Raw genomic sequence first — 20,882 nt, forward strand, 5'->3', positions numbered from 1 at the left:
TATCCTAGGTCTTTTGGATCCTTTGGATTTGAAATTTAAATATGAAAAGTATCGGAATCGATATGGATGATACTGGGCCTGTATTTACTTGGTATCGGATCAATACCAAAATTCCCGGTATCGCCCACCTCTATGTGTCAGCCACCATGTGAGTCTTCTTATTTTTCTGCTTTCCGGATGCTAAAGCTAATGCTGGCGCAGGAGCGCCATCGCGTGTTCACGGTTGAGAATCGCGAATTAATGCTATTAAAAACTTGTTTAAATTGCGACTTCTGTGTTAAATACTGAATTGTAATAATGTAATGAAATTCAAGTAAATATAGCGCGAAGAGTATTATTTTTAAGTCGATTCTCACACAAAGGGTCCGCGTCTCGCGCATTCCGGACACATTTATGTGTAGCACCGCTTTGGAAGTAGGAAATAAGCGGTTGTGCGGCGTTGCTGTCCGAATATTTGTCATTTGGGAACGTTTTATTGTCATTACTGTTATTATTATTATTTTTTTCCTGGTGGTAACAGGCCCGACATTACGAGAGCGGACTCACAGGTAACGTATTAACACAGAAAATAATAATGTGTGGATTTTATTTGGCTAGGCGACCACTAGTGTTACACCAAATTCTGTTACCTGTCACATTCTGTGACCCGATTAAAAATAAAACGTGGATTATGTTACAGCGAAAGTTTATTTGATAGTTTGTAGTAATTTATCATTCTTGCATTTCAAGAGTTTCATTTACGTTTCTCGTGTATTATTTGTTGCATTGAACTATTTTCTATGTCATTTTAATTTATTTGCGTTTAGTTGTACTTTTTAATAAAAGGAGACTCGTTTGGGCGTTTCATATAGCAGGTATGAAATATATTAGCAGCATATTTTAGCAGGTTTAAAATAAATCATAAAGGGCAGACGTACACATTTTTATAAACATTTTCCTTAACACCCCCTCATCCAGTTTAATGAGTGCACATCATATATGTCAAGATATGAACAGATTACGGCTGATTATTATGTTATTATAAACCAAATCTCAAGAGCAAGGCTTAAACCTTATGCACCCTAAGAGCAACCATGTTGTCAGTGTTAAAGAAACATCATGCAGACCAGACTCAGTGGGGTGACTGTCTGTTGTGGTAATTTTAATAAAATACATCAACACAGAATTGATGGAACATGAAGTAATAGAAATGTTGCAGCCATGCAACAACAATATGGTTCTGTGCTCATTATTAGTCCAATAAATTGTTAACTTCTTATATTGCTTATTTGTTTGTTGTCCTAAAATAGCTGTCTTCACTGTAAAAGCACTACACTAGATACCCAGTTACCCTGTAACATCCTTGCAATGACATGTAACCACCAATCAGTTGTAGTCGTCAGCAGTCAGTAGTGCAGTAGGCCCGTCCCTGGGGTTCTGTTTAGTTCTGGTAAGTACAACATGTTGAACAGGATCTAGAAAATTAAATCAGGGTAGGACTCACTCTTGTACAGTCAAAAAACACAAATTCTGGTTTGCATCACTAAAGTAATGTACAGTAATGTGGCAGTGGAAGGCACCATTAGAGATGTGAGTGTCTGTGGGATATTTTTAGAGAAAAACTGCAAAGTGTAAATTAAATTGATTTTGTGAGTAAAAAAGATGATTCATCTGATTGTAATCAAGTCTTTATGAGCAAGATTTATTCCATCAAGATGACATGGATTGTTTTGATTTTTGGTTTAAAGGGCTTTTCACACCGAGCGCATATCACTGTAAAACTATTTTCAGTGAGTAGCGTCGCGCAAACGCCGAGTCGCAGTGCAAAAACTGAGCTTGCGTGACGTTCTGCCTGTAGTCGAAGTTCAATTAAATCCAACTTTCACCGCTGTGCGCTGTGATGTAGTTTTGCACGTCCAATAGAAATGAGGCATCAGGACAAAACACAGAAGAGAAGTGTGCAGAAATATGTGTCAGAGGAGCATCAGAACTGTTAATTTATACACAGCAGTTTTCTAAAGAAAATCCTTACTTTTTTTACCTCAAGATTAATTTCTGACTACTGTACATTTTGAACTTAAAATGTTTCTTACATTAGAAACTTGTAATTGAAATAGTTTTAAGTAAAAAAAAAAAATCTTTAGAATTTGATGTTCATCTGTTCATTAAAACCATAAATTATGTGGTTGTGTTGTTTCAGATGAGATGATTTCATGATTAATATTATAAGGACCTTGGGCATTTATTTTTCGACAAATAAAATCGCATGAAAAGTAATGTGTACATTTTTAGTCTTGTAGATTCATTCATTCATATCTGCATTTCAACCAGGAAAAAACACCATATATAAATGTAAATATTTATTATGAATGCAACAGGAGATGATATAACAATGATTGCAGTCTGTTAATTAGAATTTCTTAATGTGACATAAACTTCATGATTACATCCTCATTGATTATGTGACTTCTCTGAATGCTGTAATCAGGACAGAGTAATTACTAAAATATGAATTTGTCTATTCTAGTGATTGTGAATTCTTTGAAATTGTGCGCAATAGGGGTGCGGCTTCTTGTACTTGTGCCAGTGTCTTATTGACTGAACTTTGACTTCATGGCCATGTTTAATGATTGCATTTAATGTTAAAATTTAAAAAGAAACAGTTTTTTCAAATAATAAAATAGTTGCTCTTTAAAGAGTCTTTGTTTTATGTAGAAGCATAGCAGCAGGTGTTGGTTTTCAAAGATGACAGGTGAGCTGGACGCTCAGGACATTTAACCAGATGAATGTCTCCTCTGCAGTTTCACCCTCTTTTTGGAGTATTTGGAGACACGTTCCTCACATTTTTAAGAGCAGAGATGTTCTTTTCGTCCTTCTGGACTTCAGGTTTTGGTGTTCAGCTCCATCATTGGAAGTTCTGAAGTGCATCTGTATTTGCAGGGTTCTCTGCACAGTAAATGTTGAAATGTTCCTGATGTGGGACAAGTGAAGAAATACATATATTTTATAAAATATAAGAAACATGAAACAGTGCTGTGCTGTTTTGTTAAGGTCTGATTACTAGATAATTAAAATATTAAATAAAAAATAAGTTATTTAAAGTTGAGTTATCTGACTTGGTTACTCTTAAGATTGAGTAATCAGGAAAGTAACTAATAGTTATTTTCCTGATTACTCAGTCTTAAAAATAGCCAAGTCAGATTACTAGTTACCTTATTAGTAACAATTAGGAGCTGCCAACAAAGTAATTGTATAAAGCTGCTAATTAAGTAACTTTTCAAAGTTAATGTGAGAACACTGCCGCTGGTCGGCCGGGCTGGTCACTTCAGCTCCCCCCGGCCCCTTCAGCACTGCCCGGCCTCACGCCAATCAGTTGCTGAAAAAAATTCCTCCAACAGGGTGATGCCTGTCACTAATTCTTCTGCTTTTTTCTCTGAATTTGTGGCTATGATTCGCAGACTGTTTGCTTTTATTTTCACTTTTTTCGGGAACACATGACCTCTTCACAAACATGGCAATTGCGATACATATTCGGTCTGAGAGGCCCTTAAAAGTTAATAGTTTTCGTATTCATCCAGTTTGCTAATGTTATTTTCTTCAAAAAATATAAAGAAATGTTACTATGTTTGTTAACATTGCTCCAGTTTATTAAATCAATCTTGTGGGAGGTAGCATGACTGTTGATTTCTTTGGCTGTGTGACCAAAAGTCTGAGAACCAGTTTACCATGTGATAATGAAACTGGTAACTAAAGCCTGATGAGCTGACATCATTTGTGTCAGATCCAGATTAAGCCATGGCAGGTCCTGTCAGTTTGGAATTGGATCCCATATTCTTAAAGGGGTTGAGTTACCTGCACTCCAAAAGTAAGGACTCCGCTGAGAAACTCAAAGCTCTGCTAGATGAGTCTCTTGCAAGAGGAAGTGATTCATCTTACCGCATATCACAAAAGGTAAGTCATGCATCATGGAAATATTGTAATTATATTAAAATTTATATTATTATTATATTAAAAATAAAATAATATAATTTCACTTTTGTAGTTAAATTCATACAAAAACATTCTGCTGGCTCAGGTCACAAAATACATAATAGGTGGTCATTTGAAATGAGTAGGTGGTGGCAGGTGCGGCAAAACTGCAGCAAATTTAAGGAGATCCACGGTCATATAAACACACACACTGGGATTTTTTTTGGAGGGGGGGAGTGGTACTTGGTGACTTCTGGTGCCTTTTGAGTGTCCTTTTTGTTGTTTTTGTGTACACATTCTTATAGTAGCACTTGCACTATAACCAGTAATAATAAGCGTGTATCTGGGTTTTAGTTCCCCCCTCACCCCACTTACTCACTCACTCCCAGACACTATGAACCTCATCTGTAAGATGAAGCTGATAACTGCGACATGCTGTGTTGTTATTAGTCTGTCATTGAACACACTGTGGCTTGTGTGGAGGTTTGACCATGTTAGTTGAAAATATAGTCACTGTGAAACACTCAGAAAGTAATGGCTTACTTCTCTGATTCAGTACATTTCTTTTCAGAAACAATCTCTCTTGCTGGCAACCACACCTGCTCCTAATCCATCATCAACTCACCATTCACTCATCATCCACCAGGTGGCAGACACATCTACAGGATATTACAGAAGCAACACAAAGTTGCTTTTTGAATTGATGTGATGCATCAAAGTTAGCCACATTTTAAAGCATACACATATTGAGCCCCTTTTCAAGAAGTTTACATAGGTCTCAGAGGTAAACATCTTTTTAGGTTCTAGCTAAAAATCCATTCCAGTTCTGGATTTTAGCATGCCTATAAAACCTTCTGTTTCAGCCATGCTCAGAGCAGGCTGTAGTTTTAAATATCAGTGTCTGTGTCTGACCACAGCCCTGTCTGGAAGATGATGTGGCTTGGGCCTTCTGGCATAATGCCACCCTTTGCAGGGAATCAAAGATGTAGGCTGTGAGCCACACTTAGTAAGTGGAATGAACACTGAGCTGGGGGACTGTCATAAACATGCAAGACCTGTTACTTAGCTACATTACATCATCTAGGGAAAATGTCTGATTAGCCTGTGTGAGCGCACGCTTTGATAAAGGTGTTGCAGACAGTAGAGGGAGAGGATGGACCTTCCTCATTTTGAGGGGATTTAAAGACGGACTAGCAACACACATTTTTAGAAAACCATGGTTAAGTGCATTTTTGCACAATATGTGACCTTTGATTACGTTATAGGCATTATATGCCCTTTGAATTTCGTGAGTTGCATGATGACAGTGTCTGTTGTTTCTGGGCTAAAGTGTTAATCTGGAGGAGATGGACTCTTATCATGCAGATTTTATTCGCATAGACCTTTCAATGGTGTGTGTTAATTTTTGTGTCATCAGGATTTAGATTTGTCCAAGGGATCAGTGTCCAAGCTGAGCCTCAGTAAGCAAGACTCAAAGTCCTCCTCTGGGTCCTCGTCCTCCAGCAGTAGCAGTGGCATTGCTAAGTCCCATAGCACAGAGAAGAGCAAGAAGGATGGCGAGAAGAGACCTTCCGACAAGGTATAGTTGGAGTCTTTAAAAACAAAATCTCAAAAGAAGCAGCATCAGTGTGCCTGATTTTGACAAGGCTGTTGTTTATTCTGTCATATGAATCCATCTCAGGTGCCAGATTTTTATTTCTTCAGTTTGTTTGTCCTCTGACTATATTACTGAGCTATGATTTCAGCACTGTTAAATGTGGCCCTTGATTTTTGAATCCCATTTAGTTTGTTGACAGAATATGTATTAGTTTTCATCTTTTGTTTTTGTTGTTAGTTGCAATTAAACTTTATTTTTAGTCTTGTTCAATTTCTAATACATATAGCAATTTCCCTGAACATGCAGCAGCACCGTAACAACTGCGAGTACAGATAGCATAAAGTGACATCCACAGCTGTTCTCTAGTTTTTGTTTTTTGTTGTTGTTGTTGTTGTTTGCCACCATTTGGGTCTACAGTCACAGTTGTAGACTCTGAACCGTTCACGATGCAAAAGGTCAAATGTTCATTCTTCCTATAAATAAATAAACAAAACAACAAATACCATTTTCATTTGAGAATTATACGAGGTCTGTCCATAAAGTATCGTACCTTTTTATTTTTTTTTAAACTATATGGATTTGATTCATATGTTTTCACGTCAGACAAGCTTGAACCCTCGTGCGCATGCGTGAGTTTTTCCACGCCTGACGATGACGTCATTCGCCTGTGAGCATGCCTTGTGGAAGGAGTGGTCCCGCCCCCTCGTCGGATTTTCATTGTCTGGAAATGGCGGAATGATTTGGGGGTTTTTTTCCATCAGAATTTTTTCAGAAGCTGTTAGAGACTGCCACCTGCAAACCATTCGAAAAATTTATCTGGCTTTCGGTGAAAATTTTACGGGCTTCACAGAGAATAAGGACTGTTACTACAGCTTTAAGGACCCCTTTAAGGACGCTCGGCGCACCGCGCTCCGAGCTGCGATGACGCGGCACAAGCCACCGGACCATTTCTAAACGGATGGCTCTGTGGATACGAGACCGTCGTGTGCTCTTTCTCTTGTTATCACAAGAGCTGGACATCAGCCATTTTCCGGCAGGTTTCACTTTTAACAAGAGATTTTGTCATGGAAAGCCGCGCGGAGGCTTCGCGCGTCACGACCGATTCGCTTTGGAAGCGAGACAAAGGAACACCTCCATTTCGGCGTGTCAGAGGACAAGTTTGGACATGCCTATCTCGGCTTTCAATGCTTACCAGTCGAGTGACTTATAAGAGAAATTGTGGAGAGCTGGGCATGTCCGAACTTGTCCTCTGGCACGCCGAAACGGAGGTGTTCCTTTGTCTCGCTCGAACAGCGAATCGGTCATGACGCACAAAGCCTCTGCGCAGCTTTCCACGACAAAATCTCTTGTTAAAAGTGAAATCTGCCAGAAAATGGTTGATGTCCAGCTCTTGTGATAACCAGAGAAAGTGCACACGACGGTCTCGTATCCACAGAGCCATCCGTTTAGAAATGGTCCGGTGGCTTGTGCCGTGTCGTCGCAGCTCGGAGCGCGGTGCGCCGAGCGCCATTGTGGGCCATCCTTAAAGCTGTAGTAATAGTCCTTATTCTCTGTGAAGCCCGTAAAATTTTCACCAAAAGCCAGATAAATTTTTCGAATGGTTTCCAGGTGCCAGTCTCTAACAGCTTCTGGAAAAAAAAAAACCCAAATCATTCCGCCATTTCCAGACAATGAAAATCCGACGACGGGGCGGGACCACTCCTTCCACAAGGCGTGCACACAGGTGAATGACGTCACGGACAGGTGTGGAAAAACTCACGCATGCACACAAGGGTTCAAGCTTGTCTGACGTGAAAATATATGAATCAAATCCATATAGTTTAAAAAAATAAATAAAAAGGTACGATACTTTATGGACAGACCTCGTATGTTCCTAGATGTCTCTTTTTTTGTCATACGGGAAGGTTGTAATTGGGTTTTTTATTGTTGTTTTCATAAAATTAACGCTGGGTTTCAGGCAGGGAAATGAAAAGCATGCCTTATAGTTTTTGGACACGATTCATCTGTGTGATGGGGCCAAAGTGATCACAAGAAAGTCAAAGTTGTGAACGTGAAAGGTCATGAGAGAGTTGAAAAATGACCTTTCCTCTTTACTCTTTGGTGTAGGTCAGAGTTGAATTGTGCGAGGTGGACCCTCCGAAAAAGTCTCGTTTGGAGAAGCAGGAGAATCGTTCTTCTCCGATTACCGTTCAGACGAGCAAAGACCTGCCAAACATACATGACTACGATGAGACCAGCGCTGACGACTTTGCTATGGAAATGGGCCTGGCCTGTGTGGTTTGCAGGTATGTGTTAATCATTTTATAATAGCTAAATGCAGTTACAAAGCTTGAGATTTTGGTGTTTTATAGCAGTCCAGTTGATCGCACGGTAACTTGGTTGGCTTCAAAAGGCTCTTCAAAAATCATTTAATTACCTGTTATAGCATAATGAATTAGGTTTATCGATTTTGTTTTGGGTTTTTGGGGGGGTTTGTGCATGGTCCACTGCTGTTTGCATGTTTGTGTTTTGAAATCTTAGTTAAGTGATTACTTTAAATTTTGTATAAGTTATCATGGGTGTGTGTGTGTGTGTGTGTGTGTGTATATATATATATATATATATATATATATATATATATATATATATATATGAGGTCTATTAGAAAAGAAACCGACCGTTTTATTATTTTTTTTAAAAACTATATGGATTTGATTCATATGTTTTTACGTCAGCCAAGCTTGAACCTTCGTGCGCATGCGTGACTTTTTCCACACCTGTCGGTGACGTCATTCGCCTGTGAGCACGCCTTGTGGGAGGAGTGGTCCAGCCCCCTCGTCGGATTTTCATTGTCTGAGAAGTTGCTGAGAGACTGGCGCTGTGCTTCATCAAAATTTTTTCAAAAACTGTGAGGCACATCCGAGTGGATACCATTCGACAAATTAAGCTGGTTTTCGGTGTAAATTTTAACGGCTGATGAGAGATTTTGGATTGATTCTATCGCTGTAAGGACTTCCCACGGAGTGGGACGTCGCGCAGTGCTCCGAGGCGACGTTGTCGTCCTGTTTCAAGCTGAAAACCTCCAAATTTAAGCCTCTGTTGACCCAGGACGTCGTGAGAGAACAGAGAACTTTCAGAAGAGGTTGGAATCAGCAGTTTATCCGGACATTCCACTGTTAAAGGAGATTTTTTTTTTAATGAAAGACGTGCGGACAGATTGGCGCCGGCGCCACTCGCCCGCCACAGGAATAACAGAGGTGTTTTTCCTGTGGCGGGCACGCTGCGCCGGCTGCGAGCCGACGCGCCAATCCGTCCGCACGTCTTTCATTAAAAAAATCTCCTTTAACAGTGGAATGTCCGGATAAACTGCTGATTCCGACCTCTTCTGAAAGTTCTCTGTTCTCTCACGACGTCCTGGGTCAACAGAGGCTTAAATTTGGAGGTTTTCAGCTTGAAACAGGATGACGACGTCGCCTCGGAGCGCTGCACGACGTCCCGCTCCGTGGGAAGTCCTTACAGCGATAGAAACAATCCAAAATCTCTCATCAGCCATTAAAATTTTCACCGAAAACCAGCTTAATTTGTCGAATGGTGTCCACTCTGATGTGCCTCACAGTTTTGGAAAAAATTTTGATGAAGCACAGCGCCAGTCTCTCAGCAACTTCTCAGACAAAGGAATTCCGACGGGGGGGGGGCTGAACCACTCCTCCCACAAGGCGTGCTCACAGGCGAATGACGTCACCAACAGGCGTGAAAAAACTCTCGCATGCCTATGAGGGTTCAAGCTTGGCTGATGTAATCACACGTGATTCAAATCCATATGGTTTTTTTTTTTTAAATAATAAGGTCGGATACTTTTCTAATAGACCTCGTATATATAGGTTTATAAGCTTTGGCTTCTGCCCACACCCTTTCAGACACATGGGTGCTTTGTCAGATTGTTTTCTTTGTTTTTGCTGTGAGGCTAATTTGTCATTTTGGTCTGTGTGCTGAATAAATTCATTCATTCATTCATTCATAATAGTTATTCTGCTTTTAATCTTGTAAAACAGGAAATGCTATAATAGTTGCTTATTATGCATTTAATTTCTTGTGCTTACTTTGCCGTTGTGTTTATTTCACCCAAGACAAATGACAGTGATGATGGGAAACCAGTTGGTGGAATGCCAAGAGTGCCATAATCTGTACCACCAAGACTGTCACAAGCCACAAGTCACAGATAAAGAAGTTAATGACCCACGACTTGTGTGGTACTGCGCCCGCTGCACCAGGCAGATGAAACGCATGGTGAGGAATGAATGGTTCTGTTCTAGGATCCATTTTTTTGTGAGGTCTGCATGGGTACCCTTGGTTCTGATGATCCAAGCTGCACTGAGTCTTAATGAGGCTGGCATGGCCTCAGATCTGTGTATGTATGATTAATCTGAGAGATGTGTATGTACCCAATAGTTCAAGAATATAATCTATAAACCAGAAGTCAAATTTGATTTACTTGGTACCATTTAAGGGGACTAAACAACACTTACAAACCACTCTCAGTATACCACGGATGATACAAAAAAATGTATGATAGCCTTCCCATAGTGCCAGCTAACATTGTAAATATGCATAATAAATGGTGTAAACCATTCCTTTTAAAATTCATACTAACTCAACCAATAATTTGCATCACCTTTGTCATCATTTTTGCTGTTTTAATCCCATAACTCCATAGCATTCAGTGATATAGTCCAAACTATACCTTTTCAGAATCTTTATAGTCAGGCAAATACTCCAGTATAATTTTCATTATTTGAAATTTGAAGTGGTGCTCGTCATCTCATTGATAGATTGTATGTCATGTGACATTCATTATTTGTCCCATTGCATGGGTAACGTCACTATTGTACTTTTTGTTACTATCCTTGCATTATTTTGTTATCACTTTTCTATTGCACGGCTCAGTTATTAGCTTCTCATAAAAATGCTGTCATGATACACACACACACTCATCTTCAGCCGCTTAGTCCAATTAAGGGTCACGGGGGGCTGGAGCCTATCCCATCAGTCATAGAGCGTGAGGTGGGTACACCCAGGACAGGACGCCAGTCTGTCACAGGGCCACAAACACATTCACACCCACTCGCACACCTACGGACAATTTAAAGATTCTAATCTACCTAACCTGCATGTCTTTGGATGTGGGAGGAAACCCGAACAACTGGAGGAAACCCACGTAAACACGGGGAGAACATGCAAACTCCACACAAAAAGACCACAGGTGGGAGTTGAACCCATGACCTCTCGCTGTGAGGCAACAGTGCTAACCACTAAGCCACCGTGCTGCCCTACCATCATACAAAGAGGCTAAATCTAGCAGCTGCAGTATTCCTTGGGACATATTTAGCAGCTGTTGAAATACTGTCAGATGAAGAAATGAACAAGTTCTTGACACTTTATTTATTTTGCTGGATTTAAGAAAGCAGCCTTGCAATTCCACAAGCTCCTCAGACTCACACTACTCAGCGATGGCTGAGCTGCCTGCTGGAGTGATCTGTTGGGTCCCACTGCCCTCTGATTCCTGCTCTGAGAAGAAACATCCAATTTTCAGTAAAATATCAATTAAACAAAAATAACTGACAGCGGCTGTTGAAGTGCTTTCAGATCAAGTTTTTCGCTGGATTTAAGAAAGCAGGTGTACCACTGGAGTCACCTGCAGGGTTGCATGAACTGCTGGGTCGTGCTGCCCATTATGTCCTACTCCAAGAAGAAACACCTGTCTCATTTTAAGTACAAATCAAATGGCATGCACCTATTTAGGTGTCATATAAAACAAATAGTGTTTCCTTTAGTGCAGTAGAAAGAATATTTTCATTTGTTGAAAATATTTAGCTGACACCTCATTGAATGGTATGTTCCATCTTTCCACTCATGCAAATGTTCTTACCATTGCACTCATATACATTCATTGTTTGTAAGATATGATTGGATGATTTTTAACTATTGAGCCCTGTGCAATCCTTCACTGATCCCCTACCTGCCTGCAGCTGCCACTCTGGGAAGGTGACTTTTTGAAGGCCGTGGTAGTCTGAGGCTGGATTGTAAGTGATGTTTAATCCCCTTAAAAGTGGTCCTGAAAACCCGGTTGTCTCATGGAATAATATCAAGGCAGTGATTGTTTTAATCCTACTCTGTGGTCGCATTAGAAACAGATTTATACAAAAATAAGCTGTTTCAGAGCATAGACTGCCATCTTGGATTATTTTGTTCAAAGGAACAACCTAGATTATTCTTCCTATTCACTGAGATTGGCAGTCACTGAGTCACATTGCTCAGTATTTGCATAAAATAGACTTCTCGTCTATGTGGCCCCACCTAGCTGGGGGCAGAGTGACCGTTTTCCCTTGCGACTGCAAAACACCCACTCTGATTTAAAATGAATAGCAAGGCCTTGCTTGTGGCTAATGTGATTGTAGGGTAAGAGTTCATTAAGATGCATGCTGATCGTTGATGATGCTGATATGTTCTCCAATGCCATATACCAACACAGGGCAGAGTAGCTACCTAAACTCTGTGAGTGAGATAGATTATCTCGTCAATAGTTTTACATCCTCATTGAGGACAACTTTGGATGCTGTAGCTCCTCTGAAAAAGAGAGCCTTAAATCAGAAATGCCTGACTCCTTGGTATAACTCGCAGCTTAAAGCAGATAACCCGTAAGTTGGAGAGGAAATGACGTCTCACTAATTTAGAAGATCTTCACTTAGGCTGGAAAAAGAGTCTGTTGCTCTATAAAAAAGCCCTCCCTAAAGCTAGGACATCTTACTACTCATCACTTATTGAAGAAAATAAGAACCCCAGGTTTCTTTTCAGCACTGTAGCCACGCTGACAAAGAGTCAGAGCTCTATTGAGCCGAGTATTCCTTTAACTTTAACTAGTAATGACTTCATGACTAGTAATGACTTTCTTTGCTAATAAAATTTTAACTATTAGAGAAAAAATTACTCATAACCATCACAAAGACATATCGTTATCTTTGGCTGCTTTCAGTGATGCCAGTATTTCTTTCTCTCTGATTGTTCTGTCTGAGTTATTTTCATTAGTTACTTCCTCCAAACCATCAAAATGTCTATTAGACCCTATTCCTACCAGGCTGCTCAAGGAAGCCCTACCATTAATTAATGCTTCGCTCTTAAATATGATCAATCTATCTTTATTAGTTGGCTATGTACCACAGGCTTTTAAGGTGGCAGTAATTAAACCATTACTTAAAAAGCCATCACTTGACCCAGCTATCTTAGCTAATTATAGGCCAATCTCCAACCTTCCTTTTCTCTCAAAAATTCTTGAAAGGATAGTTGTAAAACAGCTAACTGATCATCTGCAGAGGAATGGTCTATTTGAAGAGTTTCAGTCAGGTTTTAGAATTCATCATAGTACAGAAACAGCATTAGTGAAGGTTACAAATTATCTTCTTTTGGTCTCAGACAGTGGACTCATCTCTGTGCTTGTCCTGTTAGACCTCAGTGCTGCTTTTGATACTGTTGACCATAAAATTTCATTACAGAGATTAGAGCATGCCACAGGTATTAAAAGCATTGCGCTGCGGTGGTTTGAATCATATTTATCTAATAGATTACAATTTGTTCATGTAAATGGGGAATCTTCTTCACAGACTAAGGTTAATTATGGAGTTCACCAAGGTTCTGTGCTAGGACCAATTTTATTTACTTTATACATGCTTCCCTTAGGCAGTATTATTAGACAGCACTGCTTAAATTTTCATTGTTACGCAGATGATACCCAGCTTTATCTATCCATGAAGCCAGAGGACACACACCAATTAGCTAAACTGCAGGATTGAAGTTATTGTACTTGGCCCCACAAATCTTAGAAACATGGTGTCTAACCAGATCTTTACTCTGGATGGCATTACCCTGACCTCTAGTAATACTGTGAGAAATCTTGCAGTCATTTTTGATCAGGATATGTCCTTCAATGCGCATATTAAGCAAATATGTAGGACTGCTTTTTTGCATTTGCACAATATCTCTAAAATTAGAAAGGTCTTGTCTCAGAGTGATGCTGAAAAACTAATTCATGCATTTATTTCCTCTAGGCTGGACTATTGTAATTCATTATTATCAGGTTGTCCTAAAAGTTCCCTGAAAAGCCTTCAGTTAATTCAAAATGCTGCAGCTAGAGTACTGACGGGGACTAGAAGGAGAGAGCATATTTCACCCATATTGGCCTCTCTTCATTGGCTTCCTGTTAATTCTAGAATAGAATTTAAAATTCTTCTTCTTACTTATAAGGTTTTGAATAATCAGGTCCCATCTTATCTTAGGGACCTCATAGTACCATATCACCCCAATAGAGCGCTTCGCTCTCAGACTGCAGGCTTACTTGTAGTTCCTAGGGTTTTTAAGAGTAGAATGGGAGGCAGAGCCTTCAGCTTTCAGGCTCCTCTCCTGTGGAACCAGCTCCCAATTCAGATCAGGGAGACAGACACCCTCTCTACTTTTAAGATTAGGCTTAAAACTTTCCTTTTTGCTAAAGCTTATAGTTAGGGCTGGATCAGGTGACCCTGAACCATCCCTTAGTTATGCTGCTATAGACTTAGACTGCTGAGGGGTTCCCATGATGCACTGAGTGTTTCTTTCTCTTTTTGCTCTGTATGAACCACTCTGCATTTAATCATTAGTGATTGATCTCTGCTCCCCTCCACGGCATGTCTTTTTCCTGGTTCTTTCTCTCAGCCCCAACCAGTCCCAGCAGAAGACTGCCCCTCCCTGAGCCTGGTTCTGCTGGAGGTTTCTTCCTGTTAAAAGGGAGTTTTTCCTTCCCACTGTCGCCAAGTGCTTGCTGACAGGGGGTCGTTTTGACCGTTGGGGTTTTTCCGTAATTATTGTATGGCTTTGCCTTACAATATAAAGCGCCTTGGGGCAACTGTTTGTTGTGATTTGGCGCTATATAAATAAAATTGATTTGATTTGATAGAAGCTTCTGGCTCTCACACCATCACAGCTGATGAAGATGATAAATTTCAAAAAACGTTTTTCATGTTGTCATTATGGGGTGTTGTGAGCAGAATTTTGAGGGAAAATTGAATTTACTCCATTTTGGAATAAGGCTGTAACATCACAAAGTGTGGAAAAGTGAAGCGTTGTGAAAATCAGCATCATTAGGCAGTCACTTCCAGGTGTTTGGGGTCTCAGCAGCTTCAGTCATGTTCAAACATCTTTAAACAGGGTAGTCCTAGTGAGTACAGGCTGAAATTTGTTTGTGTTCCATCGGGGTAAAAATCTGAAGCAAAAGCAGTGTTTGTTGTGTTCTAGCTGAGAATGCAGCCGGGTGCCACTTTACTTTTGTTTTTAAACCGGTTGCCAGTTATGCGCATTATAAGCCAGCCAGTTGCCAGGTCTACGAGGGCTGTCCATAAAGTATAGGTCCTTTTTATTTTTTTCAAAAACTATATGGATTTCATTCATATGTTTTTACGTCAGACATGCTTGAACCCTTGTGCGCATGCATGAGTTTTTCCACGCCTGTTGGTGACGTCATTCGCCTGTGAGCACTCCTTGTGGGAGGAGTCGTCCAGCCCCTCGTCAGAATTCCTTTGTCTGAGAAGTTGGAGAGACTGGCGCTTTGTTTGATCAAAATTTTTTCTAAACCTGTGAGATACATCGAAGTGGACACGGTTCGAAAAATTAAGCTGGTTTTCAGTGAAAGTTTTAACGGCTGATGAGAGATTTTGAGGTGATACTGACGCTTTAAGGACTTCCCATGGAGCGAGACGTCGTGCAGCACTCCCAGGCGCCGTCGTCAGCCTGTTTCAAGCTGAAAACCTCCACATTTCAGGCTCTATTGATCCAGGACATCGTGAGAGAACAGAGAAGTTTCAGAAGAAGTCGGTTTCAGCATTTTATCCGATATTCCACTGTTAAAGGAGATTTTTTTAATGAAAGACGTGCGGACGGGTCCGCGCGTCGGGACGCAGCCGGCGCAGTGCGGCGGCACAGGAAAAACACCTCTATGTTGATAACCATTTGTAAAATCCAGGCGGCTTTTGATGGCTTTCAGTGGAGTGAGTATATGAGAAATTGTTTAAACAGCTGGACATGTTCCAACTTGTCCTTAAGGCTTCCAACAGAGGTGTTTTTCCTGTGGTGGAGCGTCGCGGCGGCTGCGAGCCGACGCTGCGATCCACCCGCACGTCTTTCATTAAAAAAATCTCCTTTAACAGTGGAATATCCGGATAAAATGCTGAAACCGACTTCTTGTGAAACTTCTCTGTTCTCTCACGACGTCCTGGATCAATAGAGCCTGAAATGTGGAGGTTTTCAGCTTGAAACAGGCTGACGATGGCGCCTGGGACCGCTGTACGACGTCTCGCTCCGTGGGAAGTTCTTAATGCGACAGTATCACCTCAAAATCTCTCATCAGCCGTTAAAATTTTTCGAACCGTGTCCACTTTGATGTGTCTCACAGGTTTAGAAAAAAATTTTGATCAAACAAAGCGCCAGTCTCTCAGCAACTTCTCAGACAAAGGAATTCCGATGAGGGGCTGGACGACTCCTCCCACAAGGAGTGCTCACAGGCGAATGACGTCACCGACAGGCGTGGAAAAACTCACGCATGCGCACGAGGGTTCAAGCATGTCTGACGTAAAAACATATGAATGAAATCCATATAGTTTTTGAAAAAAAATAAACTTTACCTATACTATATGGACAGCCCTCGTACACACTAAAAGCCAGCTCGATAGGAGGCCTGCTGGAGTAAGCCGTTTCATCTTGGTTTTTGTACTTTTTCTGGATCATTGGGGATTGTAACAGAATGGTGCCCTGTGTAATAGGGGTATTAGCTTCTGATATCTGACAGGAGTGGCTGCCCCTGAGCACCAATAATTAATTATGGGAATTATTAGTTCTGAGTGTTTTTAGGCTGTCTGACTATTATTTGTGAGAGCTAAACAAACTTTAAAAAACCAACATATTGCTGTTTATGCACTAGGCCCAGAAACCTCCACAGAAGCCATCTCCTGCGTCCGTGTCAGCAGCGCCTGTTGTCAAAGACACACTGGTGAAGAAGGCAGAGCTCAAAGCCAAATCGGATGCAGCCAGCACCTTCCAGGCCTTCAAAAGAACAGAAGTGAAGGTATGTGTGATATTATTGGCTTTTTTTGTCGTTGTTTTAACCAGCAAAAATTCAAACGAACAGTTGTCCTTGAACTACGTTCGGTAGGAACGCATACAGTCTATAATAGCAACCACAGTGACATCATAGATCACGTGGGGCTTCCTCCGATTGTGTGAGGGATACTGGGAAGCACACGTGCCAGCCAATCAGAGTACAGATGCATGGTGACATCAGCTAGCTGCTCAGTTAAATGTAATAATACAACATAGTGGAAAATGCTCCAAACATCTTATTTCTGTGTAAATCTAATATACTCAACAAAAATATAAATGCAACACTTTTGGTTTTGCTCCCATTTTGTATGAGATGAACTCAAAGATCTAAAACTTTTTCCACATACACAATATCACCATTTCCCTCAAATATTGTTCACAAACCAGTCTAAATCTGTGATAGTGAGCACTTCTCCTTTGCTGAGATAATCCATCCCACCTCACAGGTGTGCCATATCAAGATGCTGATTAGACACACATGATTAGTGCACAGGTGTGCCTTAGACTGTTCACAATAAAAGGCCACTCTGAAAGGTGCAGTGTTTATCACACAGCACAATGCCACAGATGTCACAAGATTTGAGGGAGCGTGCAATTGGCATGCTGACAGCAGGAATGTCAACCAGAGCTGTTGCTCGTGTATTGAATGTTCATTTCTCTACCATAAGCCGTCCTCCAAGGCGTTTCAGAGAATTTGGCAGTACATCCAACCAGCCTCACAACCGCAGACCACGTGTAACCACACCAGCCCAGGACCTCCACATCCAGCATGTTCACCTCCAAGATCGTCTGAGACCAGCCACTCAGACAGCTGCTGAAACAATCGGTTTTGCATAACCAAAGAATTTCTGCACAAACTGTCAGAAACCGTCTCAGGGAAGCTCATCTGCATGCTCGTCGTCCTCATCGGGGTCTCGTCCTGACTCCAGTTCGTCATTGTAAACGACTTGAGTGGGCAAATGCTCACATTCGCTGGCGTTGGCACATTGGAGAGGTGTTCTCTTCACGGATGAATCCCGGTTCACACTGTCCAGGGCAGATGGCAGACAGCATGTGTGGCGTTGTGTGGGTGAGCGGTTTTCTGATGTCAATGTTGTGGATCGAGTGGCCCATGGTGGCGGTGGGGTTATGGTATGGGCAGGCGTCTGTTATTGATGAAGAACACAGGTGCATTTTATTGATGGTATTTTGAATGCACAGAGACACCGTGACGAGATCCTGAGGCCCATTGTTGTGCCATACATCCAAGAAACATCACCTCATTTGGCCGCAGGATAATGCACGGCCCCATGTTGCAAAGGATCTGTACACAATTCTTGGAAGCTGAAAATGTTCCAGTTCTTCCATGGCCAGCATACTTACCGGACATGTCACCCATTAAGCATGTTTGGGATGCTCTGGACCCGGCGTATACGACAGCGTATACCAGTTCCTGCCAATATCCAGCAACTTCGCACAGCCATTGAAGAGAGTGGACCAACATTCCACAGGCCACAATTGACAACCTGATCAACTCTATGCGAAGGAGATGTGTTGCACTGCATAAGGCACATGGTGGTCACACCAGATACTGACTGGTATCCCCCCCCCCCCCCCCCCCCCAATAAAACAAAACTGCACCTTCAGAGTGGCCTTTTATTGTGGACAGTCTAAGGCACACCTGTGCACTAATCATGGTGTTTAATCAGGATCTTGGTATGGCACACCTGTGAGGTGGGATGGATTATCTCAGCAAAGGAGAAGTGCTCACTATCACAGATTTAGACTGGTTTGTGAACAATATTTGAGGGAAATGGTGATATTGTGTATGTGGAAAAAGTTTTAGATCTTTGAGTTCATCTCATACAAAATGGGAGCAAAACAAAAAGTGTTGCGTTTATATTTTTTGTTGAGTGTATGTGTCTCATATATTTTGTTAAAGTTAGCAACACATAAACACTTAGAAATCTAGAAACACTGTTTTTGAAACCAGATAACACCTCTAAGTGCAAGACATTGTACAGATGTTAGAGTGCACGCCACGCGTACGCACATCATGTGAGGTCAACAGGGAGAGAGAGAGAGGGAGTGACAGAGAGCCAGACAGAGTGAAGGCGCTTTTTTCAGTCTATGCTTTTTCTTCAGGAGCTGCCCTTTCTCCACTTGCAAAGAACTCCACCTAGCGAGCTGAAATCATGTAAACCTGGTTTTTGCATTTATCAGATTAACTGAAGTGCATGGAATGTGAGAAATCAATGATTACAGTTATCTGATTGCTAACAGTTACCTGATTATTAGGTCATGTAAACGACTTACTGAAACATACTGTATAGGTTTTTGGCACTGAATGCAAAGGTTCTGAGTAATTTTAATCAACGGCGTGGATTGGTTCCATGCAGGCCATCCACAACCTCTGCCAATCACTGCAGCACCAGCTCCTCCTCCTCCTCAGGCAGTGGTCTTACAGGCTGGGCCGCATTCACCGCCAAGACAAGCTCCTCTCTCCCTTCCACCTCCAAGCTGGTTCTGCGAGTCAAAGGTGGGAGCAGCAAGACCTTGACGATTCCCTCCTTCCAGAAACCTGTTGGGCTTTCTGGGTTTGGCGGGGGGCCAGTCAGGACTGGCGAGTACAAAGCTTTCCAGGAGTGGCAACGGAAACGGCACAAAGCCAGGTGACTCTGAAACCACCTCCACCTCTGACACTGGTAAGCAGTCCCTGAAATCGTTCATCGAGTGAGAAACCCAAGGGAAAGTGTCTATATCCGTGGTCTTCAGGGGCCGGCTCCCCAAGCGGCTCCCAGCAAATGCGGGTGGAACGGGAGTAATGGAGGAGGGAACGGCAACAAATGGGAATGGTCAAGGTTGCAACCAGGGGACAAAGCACCCACAACTCAAAGTCCCAGTTTAATGCCATTAAACGGTACAGCAGGTAAAGAAGAAAGCAGCACAGAAGAAACTGAAGAAATGAGTAAAAACAAAGAGGATGACTCAAATTGTTTTTTGTTTTGTTTTGTTTTTAATAAATACTTACATAGTATGGTGTTAGTGCCAGACCAGTATGTTTGGGGAATAAAAAGTAAGCCGGTCTTCCGTTGACCGATTTCCAGCAACCTGATTGGTTACTATAGTGACTAAATAAAAAAACCTGACACCCAGTCAGGGCATGTCATGGTGTGTACCGGTGCTCATAGTAAAGTTTGTAGACCTCATGAAAATTTGACAATGTTGATTTTGAGCTTTAATTTTACAGACCACTTTGTTTTTTTATGTCATTACTGCATCTGAAATAATCATTTACACTTGAATGTGGATTTGGCCACACAGTCAGTTAAAATTAGAGGCTGAAATTAAATCGAATGAAGGCGAGCGAGCAGCAACCGTGTGCAGTGGTGTGCAGTAGCGTCAGAGGAGTGGGATATATTTGGTGAAGTGAGTGCAGCAAGATAGACTTTATTGATCTCACAGTGGAGAAATCACATTATGTCAGCTCTTAATAAATACACAAGATGAGTGCGGCAGAAGAAATGTGTATCAAACAGCATGTGCAAAGATAATAATATATAATACTTGTAACAATACAATAAAATAAGAAAATGAGGTAGAAATAAGTGTGTGTGTGTGTGTGTGTATATATATATATATATATACACTGCAACAAAAATATAAACGCAACACTTTGGTTTTGCTCCCATTTTGTATGAGATGAACTCAAAGATCTAAAACTTTTCCACATACACAATATCACCATTTCCCTCAAATATTGTTCACAAACCAGTCTAAATCTGTGATAGTGAGCACTTCTCCTTTGCTGAGATAATCCATCCCACCTCACAGGTGTGCCATACCAAGATGCTGATTAGACACCATGATTAGTGCACAGGTGTGCCTTAGACTGCCCACAATAAAAGGCCACTCTGAAAGGTGCAGTTTTATCACACAGCACAATGCCACAGATGTCGCATAGATTTGAGGGAGCGTGCAATTGGCATGCTGACAGCAGGAATGTCAACCAGAGCTGTTGCTCGTGTATTGAATGTTCATTTCTCTACCATAAGCCGTCTCCAAAGGCGTTTCAGAGAATTTGGCAGTACATCCAACCAGCCTCACAACCGCAGACCACGTGTAACCACACCAGCCCAGGACCTCCACATCCAGCATGTTCACCTCCAAGATCGTCGGAGACCAGCCACTCGGACAGCTGCTG

At 41.5% G+C, this 20,882-nt stretch overlaps 1 pseudogene; it reads left to right on the forward strand.

Moving 5' to 3' along the window:
* The first annotated feature begins 387 nt into the window (after positions 1-387).
* Positions 388-19,646, forward strand: LOC117526437 (annotated as a pseudogene).
* The last annotated feature ends 1,236 nt before the right edge of the window (positions 19,647-20,882 follow it).

The sequence above is a fragment of the Thalassophryne amazonica genome, chromosome 15, assembly GCF_902500255.1.
Source record: "Thalassophryne amazonica chromosome 15, fThaAma1.1, whole genome shotgun sequence".
Classification (NCBI taxonomy): Eukaryota; Metazoa; Chordata; class Actinopteri; order Batrachoidiformes; family Batrachoididae; genus Thalassophryne; species Thalassophryne amazonica.